Genomic DNA, 18,359 nt, shown 5'->3' with positions numbered 1-18,359 from the left:
CAAAGCACAAAACGATTAACCAAGTCCTCTCATAGCAGAAAAAATTGGGAAATTTAAACAACCCAGGCCCGTTGTCTCCAAGTTCAGACCTCAGTCCAGACTTACTTTGGGTTTCAGGCAACCTGCGGGTGAGATCCTCTCCTTCAAGTTCTCCTGCAAACAGGACGTAGAGAAGGTCTTTTCACTGAGTAGCCACTGTTTTTTTCTGAAGTCAATAAGCAACCGCTAGAGATTAAAGCTCAATCCTGCAGCAAACTTTGTACTGTTTGTATACCACCAACTTTGTTTTGCTCTCAGATGATTAAAAGGTCCTTCCAAAAACACGTATCACCTCATCAGCAACGCAATTGCTTGGGACACAGCTCTGGAGCTGTGCTCTTTGACAGTGGCTGAAGACTGCATTCATTTAGGGAAGCAACAGTATTTCAGGAGTTTTGACTGAATCCCTAAACTGCTGGTTGCTTGCTGCTGAATGTGCTACAGATCCAACCAAAATTATGATCTACAGACAGTGTGAATTGTTACAGCCCACAGGTACAGAGCCTTGAATCTTTACCACTACATGTGGAAGAGACCTTTTTTTTTTTTTTTTTTTTTTTTTTTTTTTTTTTTTTTTTTTTTTTTTTTTTTCCCTGCAGTGTATGAACAAGTATAGTTCCCTTTGTCTTCTGCCATTTTTAAAGGGCTATGAGTGCTCTCATGATCCAGTTGCTTTCCCACTCGCCTTGCAAACTCCTTCCTTTGGTTCCCCATCCATCTCCCCAGAGGACCACCAGTACTCTCCCTTTACAGTGCTTGGAGCTGGTGAGACTTGTCCGCGCTTCCTTCCATCTCCCATGCTATACATTACAAACCAGGACTGAGGTGCCAACAGATTTATGATATTAACTTAAATTTGTAATATATGAAAAGTAAACACTGGACAGTTTTATTTGTCTTTTTTTTGTTTTGTTTTGGTTTTGGTGTGGTTTTTTTTTTGTTGTTTGTTTTTTGTTTTTTGTTTTTTTTAACCTTTAGGGTTCATGTTTTCAATTTTTCCATGCAAACATGAGAGATTGAAACTTTGATTTATACTAACTGAAAATTGAGATATCTTTCTCATAAACACATGATATCAGATGCAGAGGATGAGGCAGAAATTTGCAAAAACATTCCCAAAGTTTTACCAGTATCATTGCCCTCCCTGCACAAGCAGCCCTGATGGGGCAGCAAGCGAGCCAAAGGACTGGGAAAGAGATGGAAGCTGAACTGACCTGCAACCTCAGGACCTGGTGTCCAAGAGGTTGGTCTGATCCAGGACTGCTGATCTGATGCTCCTGACAGAAGAAATCCTAGGACACCATATTTGCAGCTGTAGTGAACATCTATTCTTCTGCTAAATGTATTCACAAGTCCCTGCCCAAACTCTATCAGGCATGATCGTCTATACTGGTTCCTTTTGAAACTTTTTAAATGCAGCCTTCAGAGTTTACTGTCCACCAACAGCACTGTGAAGCTAACTTCTGGCATCCAGCTATGGATGATACAGGTGTCACGAACGAGACAAGGGTGTCCAAGCTTAGCAAGGGTGGCCATGAGCTCCTCAGTTCACTTTCCGGACCGGGACTAGCCGCACAGCACTTCTGAAAAGAAGAGCAAAGTGCCATCTCTATCTGCACACAACGGAGTGCATCCCTGGGAAGGGAAGGGAAATCCTTCGCTGGTTCTCCCTCCACTAGATGTCAGGTTTGGGTCATATATATCAACCTATGTTGGTAATAACAGGAAAAAAACAGTACTCGATGGCCTGCCAGGCACTGTGGCCTTAAAACTGATATGATCACATCACAAGAGTGCCTGCTAATATGTTTGGAAATCTTCATTCCCTGTGTTTTATTCTTAACAATTTTCTGGTTTCTAAAAACAGCTGAATCTGGTCTGGCCTGATCTTCATTTCAGCCTACAAGTTATCTGCAGGGTCCTCTGTCACATTTCTCATTACGCTGATCTCAGTACTCACCTACTTTAGGGATGCACATTGTAGCCAACTCACCAAACCATAAAGTTTATGGTTCCATGGTTATCATAATTTCACATGAATTAAAAATAGTCTGTGACTATCGTGTTTTGGATCAGGAGAAGGGAAAAATCTCTACTTTTGTCCTGTGGCTTTTAAGAGACTGTATTTTACATCTAGATATATTCTCTTCCTTCAGCAATGGACTCATTTCAAAGTAGTAGTGACTTCTTGTCCTATAAGCAGTATTTTATCTGATACTAGTAATACTTCCGATTTAGCTGTGAAGCTCTTAAGTTCTAAGAAAATCAAAATTTGCCACAGAGATAGTATCTTTTATTAAAACCCCTGCTAAATGCTTGGAAAAAAAAAAAAAAAAAAAAAAAAAAAAAAGTACTCAATATTTAAAGTTCTGGAGCCCTTTCATTGGAGTACAATAAAATATTTAAAAAGACTTTAAAACTTTTCTGGAAGCCTTGCTGTCTTCTTTTAAGAAGTAAAGAAAATAATATAGGAAATACTCACAGAGGTCCATCCTTGCAGGTAGAGTGTCAAGCAGGCAACAGCCAGAGCTTGATTTCTGCAAAGATCTGCACAGCTGGGGGGTTGCAGTTGCTTGCTTTTCAATACTAACATCGTCAAAGGCTTGTAAGTCCAAACATAAAGATCCTGTGTAAATCTGTGCTCTAGTTCCTATTACAATCACAATGCTCATTACTCCAGTTGGTTACGTTTGTTTGCTTCTCACAGATGACAGATTGCCGTGGGTCAAGCTGACACCTATCTCACTGATGCATCCACTACTGGTGGGTTCATTCTGGGACTTTACAACACTTCGGTGAAGAATCTGGTGAACTCTAAGCAATGTAAATAACTCAGATCACATAACAGTTAGCATACAGTCACCACGGTTTTCCTTATCAGATGTCTTTCTTAGTCATATGCCCCGTGTTTGGAAAGAAAACACTTTTTCCTTGCATGTCAGTCATGCAAGAAAGTTTTCCCAAAATTAAATATTTAAATAGTCATCCCTATATTATAGGTGGAGATGGCAACAAATCTTATATTTAACATTGCCTAACACTTTTGATTATAAGATCCAGTTTTCAGTTGCTTTTAATTTTGTCATATTTTAATCATTCTAGGCTGAAATTTTCCATCCTTGGTCTCTGTGTTGGGCTGATTTTTTTTGGGAACGTTTCACTGAAAGCCAGTCAGCAACTTCCAAGAATGAGGTTAGTGAAAAATATGGTGGTTGGCCCATGCTGGAATGTCTTACAGTGGTTTTACTGCAGTTTAGTGCTCCATGCAGGGGCTTGAAAGTAGTGGGGGCTGATCCCTGGGGGCATCAGCCTGTACTTGCTGGCCATATGAACATCCAGCCAGATCTGACCTAGCTGTAAATCACTACTGTCTGCTTTCACATGATCAGCAGAGTTTGTCTGAAATCCAGATGTTATCTTTGCTGAAGACTTGCCTAGTGCAGAGCATGCTTCTGCCTGTGGCCAAAGGAACTCAGAAAGCCCAAAATATGAGCAGAGGGCAGGGAGTTGGCCGCCAACCCCTCTCCCACCCCCTATGTCACCTGTGCTTGGATTCAGCCCTAAACAGCACTGGAGGGGAGAAGGAAGAGAAAAATAATGGCTCAAAAGAGGAGCTGCAGGAGAGCACCTAGGGACAAGCAGGGTGGGATGTGCAGAGGCAACAAGGTCAGAGACAGAACAAATGGGACTAAAACAGGACAGGGACATGCCAGGATAACAGGACTTCAGGGGGATAAAATAATCAGGAAAAGGGGACAAATGTGGGGAAGAGGCAGAAGGGGACAGCCTGTAACATACTGGACAGAAAGAGTTCTAGGAGACTACCAAATATTTGGCTGTTCTTTCTGTAACCACCTCTGTCTCCAAAACCCAGAAGAGAGCTTGATTTATTCTCAGCATTACTCTGCAGAACAGCAAATAGCAACAGAGCCCTTTGGAAAAATGTGTCTCATCTACCCTCAGTGTTAGATTCTCAAAAAGGAAAAGTGTTTCCCTCTAGCAGATGACTCCTCTAGCTCATGCAGCAGGGCTCTGTCCTGTGTGTCTGGAAGTCCAACCATATAAAGTCTCACAACTCCTATGTACTGTCACATGTCATTTCTGAGATTTTTTTTTTCTGGCTTACCTAATGTGCCAATATGTCACCTAACTACAAGTCTTCCCATAAGGCAGCTGCATCTCACTTTGACATCTGCATCAGCAGTAGAGAAAGGGTCTGAAGCAGATCGGGTTTAACTATTGTACATTAGAGAGCACCAAGCAAAGATCTACTAAACCAGTGACAACAGGGCACAGAGAAATCGCAGGATGCAAAAGCAGACTGAGTCTGGAAAGAAACACTGAGTGGTAATTCGTAACAGTTAATTGCTAGTTACACTGTGTGTCAGCACAGCCCTCCCTGCTTCCAGTCTGTAAGCACTCAGAGCTCTTCTTGAGGTTACTACCCCACCGGTCCTAACCTCTGTGTTCCACACCCTTGGCTGTAAAATAAAGATGACTTTGTTACTATGTGCAGCACTGGTTCAGGACTGTTCTTTTTAGGCTGGGCTCTGCAAAAGCTAGTAGACTTAGACTGCCTGAAATAAGGCAATCCAAATTCATGGACATGTTGGAAACCCATCCCTCATGGGGACCTATCCCAGTTGCCTCACACTACCACTATGGCCCCGTGTGTGGAATCTCTTCTTTTTCCTCTAGAGAGTTCAGGTCAGAAAACAACAATCATTTTCCCTTGTAATTTGCAGGGATCCTGTCTGTCCTCTCACAAGGGGAAGAGAATCAAGCACAGTGGACTTCCCAAATTGCAGGCTGGATATCCAGCTTCGTCCAAAACCAAGCCACAACATGACCTTTCAGCTGACAGCTTCTTTGGTATAGAGTGTCTACCTCTCTCTTGCACCACATAGGTCTTAGCCTAACTGGACATGGCAGCTTGTAGGTGGAGCATCATGTATCCTGCTGTCCATAAGTCTGAACCTTCCTACATGTTTAGATTCTCTTGGTAACCTGAATTTTTGTGGTGTTCTTTATTTCAACTCATCCTTACCCTTTTTTTTAATTCCATACCCTTTATCCCTGGAAAAAAGTGGGAGAAACTAGGAGCATGCTTCTGGGTCCTTTCAAGGGAGCAAGGTCTGGAGTGCTTTGTGGCACTGAAGAGAGATGATGCAGTCTTTTCACCAGGTTACCCCTCTTCATAAAGATTCTGGAACTGCGGACTCTGACAAGCCTCTTCACCAGCAGTGGTGGAATCAAGGGCATTTGGGTGGGAGGAAACATCACCATAGGGTTTGATGTAAGAGACTCACTTACTGTCATGTGAGGAGGCATGGGCTGCAGGTTGCAGGGAGGGAGTGCACAAGCAGGGTCATGGACTGAGCACACAACCATAAAAAGATTTCAGAGAGCTGTTCCAGGGCCATTTAATTATTTCCGGGAAATGATGAAGGAGGGAGGACAATGACTGTCTATTCTCAGTATGAAAACATACAGCACTGCTCCTCTCAAACACATCTAAGACTACTGTCAAGCAAATAAATGCACAAATAAGTACAACCTGCAGTATGTATGCAAAATAGGGGTAAGGGTGTCAAATGAGCAAGAAAAGAGCTAGAGAAGAAGGGCTGCAGATGCTGCGTTTCCCAGAACAGCTTTTGGTCTTCACTAGCTGATGCCAAAGTTGCCTCCAAAGACACTGAGCTCACACAAGGTGGATCAGCAGAGGAGCTCAGGCATGATTCAGCTTTGAGTGTTGCCTTTGACTTCCATGGGCAGTTGTCACTCTTAAAGCCACGGAGTCAGAAGCAGCTGGATATGACATGAATCATGATACACCCTTATGTAGAGTTGGCTACAGATTATTTTGCTCATAGCCTTATCTGGCCTAATAGGCTAGCTAGGCTTGTGTAGATGTCCAGCCTTTCTCTTCCTTCTTGTTTTTTAAAGTACTGTGACACTGGCAGTGAAAAGACGTAGCTTGCTCAAATCCACACAGAACATTAAAAACAGAAACAAGAGGTTCCCAGGAGCTGCAACCACCTGAGACAAAAAGCACTCTGGGCTTGATGTCCCACTTCTATTTTATAAGATGGGCAAAGTCCTGACAACTTTCATCTGCAGTGGGAGCGACACTGCTATCTGACCACCATTTGAGAATCAGTGAGGACTAAGTCTTTTTCTGCCATTGAATAACTGCCACAGACAAATACAAAAGTTGGGCTGAGAGGAGGCCAGAGAGGCCATCTAGTCCACTCCTCTTCCTGAAATCAGAGTCAGCTATACCTGTGCCCTTCTCCACTCATGGAGGTCCCACATCCTCCATAGAAGACCAGTTTCATTGGTTTACTGTCCTCAACACAAGGAAAATTTACAGGTGTTTCACCTGAATCTCTCTTCCTGTAATTTATTATCCACCTGTAGTGGACATGGAAAAAAGATTCACTCCTGTTCTCTTGTCTGTTTTTAAAATATTTCAAGGTCATTTCTGGGCCACTCCCTCTATTGTCTCTTTTCTAAATCAAGCTATGCAAATTCCTTTGGCTTTTCCTCACGAGCCATGTTCTCTAGACTTCTGGTCATCCCCAGTTCTCTCCTCTGACTCTCCAGCTGTTCCACATCCTCCCTTAATTAAAGCACCAGAAACTGAACATGATCCTCCAGCTGAGTCTTCTCCTGCCCTTATCTGGAACAAAAGAGAAAGAATATGCCAATACTCCTGTTTATTCAGCTGTGATGTTGGAAGAGTATTTTTGTGCTCATTACTCAGCAGTATGTTCCTTACTCATTTCTTCAGATGTGCCATTCCATCCTCAGATAAAGAAAGGAGCCAAATTCTTTTGTTCGTCTCTTCCAGACAGAGAAGTAGTCTCATCGCTTTTCCAACTAGGACAAGAGTCAGGCTAAGGATAATAGAAGTCTCAGACCTCAGAGAACAACCACCTATGAAAGTACTCTAATTTTTTGCTAAAAATGTTAACAGGAAATAGATGTCATAAAAAAGACTCTATCCCAAATACATGACAGAGACACCCTAATACATCCAGGATGTTTCCTTGGAGAAACAGAGACAGATAAAACCTGGTATGATATATGATATAAAGGAGGCCTTTGAACAACAGTGTCAAGAACAGTCTCTATCATGAAAGATCCACCTCAGCCTTGAGATTTTGTGGTGATGGAAGGGCAGAAAATAAAGGAGATTTTAATGACTCCCAGTCTGAATAAGAATGTGTACTCAAAACCACAACTGAGGGGCTCCTTTTAGGTTTTGAGACTGAATTAGTATTTAAACTGAGCCTAGGACTCTGGAATCCCAGAACTGATGCCTTCAGGAAAGTAAAACTGTGCTGTTACCCTGGAAGTTGCCTTGTCTATTATTGTTAATGTCTAGACTACCAGTCCAGATTCAGTCCTGTCATGAAAGCAGGGATCTGCTCTCATGAGGACACAGCATGGGATCAGAGGGCTGCCGCTGTCCCAACAACCACGGGGTTGACCTGCTTCAGAGGTAGTCCTCTGGCTGACACTAAGTCCAAGAGCAGGGAAGCATTTGACTTGAGGCAAAATGACCACGTGCACAGTGATTTGTGGCAACTTTCTACTGAGAGGTTTCTCTGTGTTGCAGCAGCATTGCATGCAGTTTCCAGCTTGGGACACACTACAACCTCCAGAGTCCTCCCTGCAATGCTGGTCTGTAGCTCATGCACAGCTGATGATTGATAGCTAAAGGCAGAAGACATTGTTTTCCTAATAAAACTGAATCCTAGGTTTTCCAGACTATTTCTCCAGTTTGTCCAGGTCATCTAAAGTAATTTCAAGCCTACCCACTTCAGTGTAACATAGAAATATAATAAATATATTCTCTGTTCTGTCATCCATTTGATTAATTAAAAAATTAACAATAGAGATATTAACCAACATACACTTCCAGACTAATAGTGAACTATCAAGGACTACACTCTGAATATACTTTTCAACGAATATTGCACTCACCTGCCAAAATAGTACATAGACTCTATTTCCTTACCTTGCTTCTGAGAAGCTCATATGAGACAATGTTCAAAGCCTTACTAATATTAAGATACATCTTTCTGCTGTTCTTCCCTATCTGCAGATCCTGTCACAGAAGCATATTAGATTGGCTTGGTATGATTTGTTCTTGATAAATCCATACTGGTTGCCATTCACCTTGGAGTAAACTTCTGGAGGATCAACAATTAATTCCCCTGCCTCCTCATTACTGAAAAAAAAAAAAAAAAAAAAAAAAGACACTACACATTTATCTCTGTATTCCATGATTCCTCAAAGATAACAGCTAATAGTCCTGGCATTGCTTCAGACAATCCTCCCAGTGTCCTAGCAGGAATTTCATCAAGTCCAGCTGATTTGAAAATATCCAACATATCTAACTCTCTTCTATGATACTGCTTGGTCTTCCAGCAAATTGAAAACATTCTCAGACATTCTTAGCAAAATGAAGGCCCTAGACAGTCATTTTGAAATAAAAATATTCCCTAACAGGCTGGAAAACCCAGACAGTTGGGGAAAGCTCACAGGTGTGGAAAAGCCCAGACTCAACATGAGTACCCTTATGAGGAAAAAACTGGGAAAGTTTCAAATCCTGAAGGAAAACACAATACAGAATATTCAAGAAATAGAGCAGGGAAAGGGAAACAAACATACTGCGTTTTATACAAGTTGCCAATAAAAGAATCAAAGTAGTGGTACACTCATTTCTACACAATGTTTGAAATCTAAAAATTAAAATGGGTAATCAGAATGTCTGATCCAAAACGCAGATACTAATATACCAGATGTATTGGAAACCTGGGGAAAGGAAGACAGGCAATATGATACTAAATCCGGGATATAAAGTGCACAGTAAACTGTGCCAGAGGCAGAGCAGTGCTCCACCTTATTGAAAGCTCAGCATCAAATCAAATTTACAAGTGCACCAACTCAACAAGTAACATGGTGTCTGTACAGGTTGAAATTCCAGGCCTAAATAGGAAGAAAACAGTTATGACAGATAATGTTACCGACCCAGGACAGAAAAATGCCTTGATTTTGATAAGATGAAAGAGATCAGAGAGGCAGGAAAAACAGTAGTAATGGGACATGTCAACTGCCCTCCTATAGATTGACAAATATCATGCCAGGACATGAAACTGAGATGACATTTTTGGGGTCTGTTAGCTATTATTCCATGGAACAGCTGGTTAGAGAGCTCACAGGAGCAAAGGCTTTGTGGCTTTAGCTCTTCCAGTGGAAGCTCCACTCTGTGACAGTGACCACAGAGGACTCAGCTTCATCAGCTCTACAGGAGCACCACAGGCCAAATACGCCACTGCCATTGTCCTCAGCTTCAAGAAAAGCTATGCATAAATGAGGAAGCTTGTTAAAAAGAAGCTAGAAAGGTCAGCAAAGAGAAATCCTAACAAGCAGCATGGAAACTTCTGAAGAACACCAGACTGGAAGCATAACACTGCTGCGTATGACCTATTGAGAAAGGCCGGAGAATGGATTAAAGGAGGCCAGCACACATAAACAGCCAAGTAAGCAAGTTTATTAGCAGTAAAAAGGCATTTTTCAAAAAGATGCCTATTGTATCCAAACAAATAAAATGAAATGAATAGTGTAGTCAGGCAGATTAAAAGCAAAATCCTAATTAAGAAGGCTAAAAACGAGTTTGAGGAAAACTAGCTAAAACAATCAAAACTAGTTCTTCATCAAAAATTTCAGGAGCCTGCTAGGGACTCTGCATGGCCATCTAGTGATAAGGCAAAACTCAAAGACAATGAATCCATTCTGCATTGCTCTTCACTGGGAAGAAATGGGGGAAGTTTTCATATGGGGGAAAGCACAGAGGATATGTCTGAAATGAAAGTAATTGTGGATGAGATTATGTTTCAAACAGACAGAGTGAAAATTAACAAATCACTGGAGCCAGATGGTACCAAGCAGAAATCAAGGATGTGAACACTAAATTATTAATCACAGTGTGCAACCTCCCACTTGAAATATCCTTGGGACCCAAAGAATGGAAGGTGGCATATATGAAGTCAATCTTTAAAAGAGGTCCTGGGGAGCATCCAGGGAAACACAGGTCTTATGCTTCATGCTGGTTTTTAAGCCCAGAAAGGTACAGAAGACCAGGGTGTGCATGTGTGAGAGGGCAAATTCTGCTCTTCAGAAATCATTATCACTCAGCAGAGAATTCACTGATAAATTAAGGAAAAGGATGTACTTCAAAAGAGACAAAGTCCTGTCTGAGAGGCTTCCTTGGACATCTCTAAAAGGATCAGCAACGGACAGGTGATGATGGCCCTTTTAGACAGAATCTACCTTGAAAAGTCCCTCGTCAAAGGCTACTAAGTACACTAAGCATCCAAAGTATAAGAAGGAAAATCCTGAAGAAGAATCAATTTAAATGAAGAAAATAGAGACTAGGGATAAACATTTTCAGAACAGTTGGGTGTCACCAGAGGAGTTGCACAAGTGTCTGTGGTGGGGCCCATGTTCAACTTACTCATAAATGACCTGAAGCAGAGCATGAACTGTCAGATGACAACATTAGCTGGTGGTACAAAGATATTAAAGTTAGTGAGGATGAAGGCAGACTGTGAATGATGGTGGAGGGATTTTGGATGACTGTGTAATGAATGATTAAATTCAGAAGTGAAATCCAGTGCAGTTAAGTACAAAGCAATGCACATGAAGAAAAGTTGCCATTTCTCATATGAATTGATGACCTCATGCTGACCATTGCCACTAAGGCATGAAACATGAGGGTATAATTCCATGAGGATATTAGTTCTGTGCTGGGAGCAAGTAAAAAATAAATCAGAATTTAGGAGTTACTAGGAAAACAACAGAAAACAAAACAGTGAATAACATAATTTCCATACATAAGCCCATTGGTTAGCCCCAGACCTGAATCTGTGTGAAATTCTGTTGCTCTTATCTCAAAAAAGATATAATGGAACTAGAAAACATTCAAAGAACAGCCACGGGGATGAACAAAAGCATGGGATGACTTCTGAAGGAGGAATGACTCGGTAGACCTGGAAAAGAAAAGGCGTATGAGAGAGTTCTGCAAAAATCTGAATAAAATTATGATGATGATTACAATAGACTGTCTCTTACAACTCAGGAACTAGGGACACCAAAACGAAGCTATCAGAAACCAGGTTAAAAAGCAGCAAAGGAAAATAAGTTTTCATATAAGTGATAAAACTGTGGAGCGCATTGCCTAAGTATGCTACAGATATGAAAGACATACACAGATTCAAGGAGAGACTAGACAAGTGTTTGGAAGTGCACTACATCAAAGGATATTAGAGAAAAAGAATTAGGATCAGGAAATCTAAGGAGCTAAATTTGTTTGGCAGTTAGGAGAGTGTTATTGATGCCTCACCTGTTCTTACACTTCTAAAGGTATCTGCTATGGTCATTGTTGCAGAGAAGCTACCAGGCTACAACAATCCTTGATCAAAACTAGAAAAGCAGTTTTCACGTAACTCTTTCTGACATAGCATCATAGAATCATATAATCATTTAGGTTAGAAAACACCTTTAAAATCATTGAGTCCAACCATTAACCTACCACTGCCAAGTCTGCCACTAAACCACATTCCTAAGCATCACATCTACACGTCTTTTAAATACCTTCAAGGATGGTGACACAACCACTTCCCTGGGCAGCCTGTTCCAATGCTTGACAATCCTTTCAGTGAAAAAAATTTTCCTCATATCCAGTCTAAACCTCCCCTGGTGCAGCCTGAGGCCATTCCCCCTTGTCCTATCATTTGTTACTTGGGACAAGAGACCGACAGCCATCTTGCTACAAACTCCTTTCATGTAGTTGTAGAGAGTGACAAGGTCTCCCCTGAGCCTCCTTTTCTCTGGGTTAAACTATCCCAGTTCCCTCAGCCACTCCTCATAAGACTTGTTCTCTAGACCCTTCACCAGCTTTGTTGCCCTTTGGACACACTCCAGCACCTTTCTTGTAGTGAGGGGCCCAAAACTGAACACAGCATTTGAAGTGCAACCCCACTAGTGCCAAGTACAGGGGTCAGATCCCTTCCCTGTCCATGCTGGCCACACTATTTCTGATACAAGCCAGGATGCCATTCGCCTTCTTGGCCACCTGGACACACTGCTGGCTCATATTCAGCCAACCACCAACCACCAACCAACAAACCCAGGTCCATTTCAGCCAGGCAGCTTTCCAGCCACTCTTCCCCCAGCCTGTAGTGACTCAAGTGCAGGACTTGGCACTGAGCTTTGTTGAACCTCACACAATTGGCCTCAGCCCATGGCTCCAGCCTGTCCAGATTGCCCTGTAGAGCCTTCCTACACTCAAGCAGATCAACACTCCCACCCAACTTGGTGTCATCTGCAATCTTACTGAGCATGCACACAATCCCCTCATCCAGATCATCGATAAAGATATTAAACAGAACTGGCCCCAGTACTAAGCCCTGGGGAACACCAGCTGTGACCAGATGCCAACTGGATTTAACTCCATTCACCACAACACTTTGGGCCCGGCCATCTAGCTAGTTTTTTAACCCAGTGAAGTGTACACCTGTCCAAGCCATGAGCAGCCAGTTCTCCAGGAGAATGATGTGGGAAAAGGTGTCAAAAGCTGTCAATACGGTGTCAATAGCCCTTTGACTGACCAGTCTAGGGTGTGCACCATAGCTACACTCAGGCCAGGAGTAACAAACAATACAAGGGTCATCTTCTACCTTATCTATGCATTATCAAAGGCCCCCTTGCATTCAGCCTCTTCCGTACATCTTCATTGTCTAAGCATGCAGTAGAAGATACTGAGCTGTCTTCTCTCTAAATAGACTTTCAAAGTCTTCCTCTATTCTGCGTTTTAAAATAAATGGAAAGATGAACATTGTTTATAAGCATGAGCTGCAAAAACAGTTACTAGTTCACATCTAGGTGCTTAAATAGTGACAAATATTGGAACAGTTTATAGCTGTCTAGGCACAACTGCACTTCTTTTTTAAGCCTGCATTAGGATCAGTCCTGCTGTTCAGCCTGCATTTCTTGTTCATTTTCACCTGATCATGCCAAGGTGTCACCAATGCAGTTCCAGTCCTAGGCTCCCTTCTACCTCAGCATCCATATCCTTCTTGATCCAAATATTTCTCTTTTTCTTCATATTTATGCATGGTGTTTATGCAAAAAAAAAATTGGCTGTCAAATACATATACTTTCATACCATCCCACAGTGTTAATTTATCAACTCTGAAAGAACAGAAGGAATTCCTTCGGTTTAGTTTGTTTGGTTGAATTGATTTGCTCCATTGAAACACGGCATGAATTGCTCCATTTGGCCAACTCTCTTACTAGATTATTAAAGAACTCTTTAGAATGTAGTATCTACAACAATGAGAAATTTGAATGGTTGCAGCATTTCCAGCGTGGTTTTGATTTTTTTTTTTTTTTTTTTTTTTTCATTTTATTTTAGGGCAAACGAAAGCTTGGGAAAAAAAATAAGCAATCAGTCTTCCTTAATTAAGGGATATCATTCCCTCTGGTGAGTTTGTGGAGAGCAGGAACAGAATAAATTTCTTTTCATTTCCTCACTGGGAATATTAAATGCAATGCAGCTAATTTGTCTGTGAATTAAATTTCCAGCTTTTTCCAGCTTTTTAGTGCTGCTCTTATCTTTTATTTTACTGTAGCAGGGGAAGATGCAGTACTGTGCTAGCTGAGGTATAGTGGAAGGAAAAAGCTATGTATTCTGCTTGCTTTTTCTGGTATTGAATTTCTGTAACACATAGAGGTATATACAGAAAATAATAAATGCAGTTGTTTTATGGATCAATCTCTTATCAGTCTTCTCAGTCTATTGAAAAAAATTCTCCTTCAGACAGAGAAACTTATGATGAGAAATTCTTGTTTTTCAAATGTAGCATTCTTCCTCCATTTATACAGATTTCACACATGGCATTTCTGCTGGCTCCTATCAGCCAGAAGGGTCTACAGCAGTTGCTTTAAAACCAGCCTCTCTCAAGGCGTTTCCATGCAGGTCTGGAGCCTCGGTAAGGCTTGTGTGAGGGGGCTGTTGGCAGCAGGTGTTGGTGGCTGTAAAAGGGATCCTCAGGCTGGCCTGAAGGACACAAGAATTTCCTTGCTGTGCCTAGATTCCCTCCAGCACCTCCAGCCCTGTTCCCTCCAGAAGCAAGGGCAGTACTATCCTGCAGTCAAGCAGCTGTCCTGCTGAAAAGGATTATTTCTTTAGAGCAAAAGACTTACAAGAGTAAGCAGGTTTTAACTTGGCAGACCAACATATCTGCTTGCAGATAGAACCTGCTGATAGTCCTGTACATTCATCATCTCTCCCTTCCTCTGCTCTGAGGGCTTTTTAACTTCAATGTCTTTTTCAGCTGTGTCTCTTCTGAAACCTGAAATTGGCTCTTGCCCTGTTAGTTGGAGGTTGGTTGGAAATGTTGCTTACTTGTTGGCTACTGCATTGCTCTCCTGCTTACTTTTCCTCCATCAAGGCCAATTCCTTCCCCAGTGAAAGCATTAGAATCTCTAGTATAGTAAATCATCTCACTAATAATGTCACCATAAATTTATTATATCTCATTATTCTTAATTAATTTGCAGTGTTTCCACATTCTTTCCCAAGCTCCATGCTGGAGAGAAGGGGATATAGAGGCTTTCTCAGAGCAGAATTAAGGGAAGGGTGCACTCCAAGAAAGACCCTAGGGTAAATTTTAGTCAAAACCAAGATCCATTTTTGTCCCTAATGTCCCATGTTTGGGCTGTATTTTACATGTGGCAGAGTGGACATTTAACATGTTTATACCAAGTTTAACAATTTCTTGACCGTTATTGAAAAAACAACAACAAAAAAAGACTGAATATATTTGTTACATTTACATGTGAATTGATCATGTAAAATTTTTATTGCCCTATTTACTGTAAGAGCTCATTAAAAACTATCTTGATATGGAACTTGGTATTTCTGTAAGCAACCCTACTATGATCTGCTGTTCCACTTTTCCATTACACTGCCTGCTAAACAGCTAATCAAATAAACTATGCAGATAAATATATATTTGTTTATTACATTTTATGTTCGTAGTTCTACCTGAACGGTGGTTCTCCTTTACAAGCTTTCTTAAATGGCTGAGGAAAGCAAGACTTTGTCACTAGGAAAAGCCTGCGAAGTATAGGTTGTGATTTCCGTGCTCTCCCCGGGCACCAGCAGGCTAGCTGACCTTTAGCAATTCACTTCTCAGGATGTTCTTTCACTTGGGACTTCTGACTTCTATTTTTATCAAGGGACAATGTCCTGCAGGATGTGCTATTTATGTCATCCAAAGAATGGTGTAGGCCACTTGACAGATGCAATTGCCTTATATTGGCAAGTAGTTGCCTGCTGTGTCAACGTTTCAATTTTCTTCCCTTATCTCTAGAAATTTTTACATATATCCTCCTGGCTGGCCTGTCCTAGACCCAGCACACCCTAAATTCTAGCCAGTCTACAAGATGGAAGCTGATGCAGTACTGGTGGATAGTCTGCTGGCAAAGCAGAGAGAGGACGGATCTATCCTCATCCTTCTGTGCTCTTGTGTACTGTTCAGGCACCTCACAAGATACCAGCCGTGGGTGACCTAGGGCCTCTCCTAAAACACTAGCTGTGGGTGATGTGGGGTGAAGGTTGCTGTTGTTTTCTGGCAGGATGCATTCAACAAGCAGTGGTGTGAAGCTGCATCTCCACAATTAGCCTCTTTACCTGTAGAGTCCATCAGACATTTTGCTGGTCTCTACCCGCTCTTCCCAAAGTGTCCACATTCAAGGTCTCAGTCCTTACGGCTGTACCCTCTGCAGTCTAAGTCCCCCATCCCAGAAATAATCCTGTGAACTACAGGGCAGAGTCACATGAACAAGGCATCATCCTCAACTGAAAAGAGCTCCTAAAGCCTTGTGAAAAACTAGGAAGAAAATGGCTTTTTGCATTTGGAGGAAATGAAGAAAGAATGAAGGGTGAGGCCAGTCAGTAGTGCCCTGCTTTGGAAGAACTTCTTGAAACAGAAGTTTGAATGCATCTTTGCAGCTTAACATCTGGTGGAGTGGAAAATCGGGGTGTCAGCCTTGGCTCTGGCTCTGAATAATATTTGTATGTATTTGGGTCAAAAGTATTGCAAATATTTGTTCTTGTTAGGCTCTATGACTTAAACCAGAGGAAGAAAAAAAAAAAAAAAAAAGAAAAAAAAGGAAAAAATTGAGCTTGTGTCTATTCTCTGGTATGTTCAGCACACTTAAAGTAGGGGTCTTATCTTTTTATGAAAAACATACATGTATTTGGAGTCCTTTTCTACACCTATCTTTTCCTCAAAGAGGTAGAGTCTGGGCTTACCATTTCCTGCCACAAGCAGGCCTATGACACAGGAACAGGGGCTCAAAAAATTTGTTCAGAAAATAAAATTAAAATGCTTTAGGCAATCTACCCTCCACTCATTACAAGGAATCCATATGCTCTGAGACACAAAGCCAGCCTCTTTCTTTTTCTGATTCATACAGAGGAGGTGCACAGCAATATATTTAATATAGTGAACACCGAAGTAAAAGGCACGCTGGCAACACTGGAGAGCTAGACCCCCAAATCTCTTTTGTGAAAACACACATGAACAATATCAAGGTTACAGCAGAGCAGTTAATACCGGCTTAAAACAGCACAAGCCTACTCATAGAGTCTCTTACTCTCTTAGGCTTAGATCCTTTCCATTTGCACAGCTTGACAGTATGAGGACAACTGATTATGGGAGAATATGGGCTCAGTATGTCAGCCCAGCAAAAGGAGATGAATGAGTATCATACAGATGGTGTGTGCTTAGAGGAGAGGACAGGATGGAGACACTCTCCTTACAGTTGGCCCAAAATTTAATCATCTGTGCACCTGGCTTCAGACAGAGTCAGAGCAGAGATGTGGTTTTAGTTAGGGATGTAAGCTGCATCACAAAGGCAGAATGTCTATTAGTTAATGGCTAGTATCAGTTTTCATGCCTTTTAAGGCCATAAATATTTTAAATATCAAGGCCTTTTTCTTTCATGTGTGTATCTATTTCTCTTAAGTGCATTCCACTGCTGTCTGTCCCCCTTTGCTCTGCTCTGCTCTGCAAAAGATTAGACATGATTTTGTCTGATGGCCACCTCCAAGCTCTCAGTCGTGGAAGGTGTTCCTGGCCCACCACAGGTCATGTCAGATAATCCATAACTATTTCGTAGTTCCTATTACTTTTGAGAGAGGACTTCACATGAGAAGACTGAGCATTCAGTCTCACGAAGATGTTAGAAAATATGACTCACAGCAGGGATCAAGTGGATTTATTCCAGAAAGGTAATGTGAAGCTGTGACAATTAGTACTGCACCTCCACCCTATAGGTGCCTGGGACTGATACAGAAGCACAAAAGCAGGCCTGACATGACAAGGGCAACTTCAGAGAGCCTTCAAAATGCAGGGTGGAGTCTGATATCCACGTCTGTTTGATATGGAGAGTTACTGTTTGATTCGCCAGATGTGCTCTCCCCCATTCCACTCACCCATCATCTCATTTCCTCTCCATCGGTGACTGTGGTATTTGGAGTGTGTTTCTACATATGAGGGCTTTCTTAGTGGGTTCTGTGCAGGTTTTATTAGCAAGGCATACTGTTACATTGCCCCTGTGATGGGAAATATACTGACCTCTCCTCTGTCTTGCTCAACTTTGTTCTTTTTTCAATCCCCAGTCAGCTGGCATGACAAGAGTAAGCGGACTTGCCTCCTCTTCTATGTATTTATTCCACTTCAGAGAAAGTGCCTGCTCTTTGCATTCATTAGACATCAATATTAGTTAGTAATGTCTTTTTCCACTGTCACATACAATAGAAATCTCCAAGTGAGGAGGCTGACAGCACAGTGATGGAGAGAAAGAGGGTCTGTGACTTCAACCTTTGAGAGAGTAGTCCACAGGGTAGACAAGCTCCAGAGATATGTCCAAATCCCCTGAATTTCCCTGAGAAACACTCATGTAATTAATTTGGAATAGATAATTCTGGCTCCTCCAACTTAAGTTTTTGCTTTAATAATGCCAGATGTTAATGAAACTAGCAGACTTTATGGTTCCACAAGTAACAATAGGATCTAAATAGTAGCTAAATCCTGGCTGGAGTATGTTGGCATCAGCCAGATGGTAGAGGAACTGAACAATTTTAGGGACAGCAGAGAGGTAGCTTCAGCATTTTTATCTACATGTGGCATACAAAGATGAATAACCCTGTTTTAACATCTGGCATCATCTGG

Source organism: Athene cunicularia, assembly GCF_003259725.1.
Source record: "Athene cunicularia isolate RWA chromosome 1 unlocalized genomic scaffold, athCun1 chr1_part1, whole genome shotgun sequence".
Taxonomy (NCBI): Eukaryota; Metazoa; Chordata; class Aves; order Strigiformes; family Strigidae; genus Athene; species Athene cunicularia.
This window is presented reverse-complemented; position numbering follows the sequence as displayed.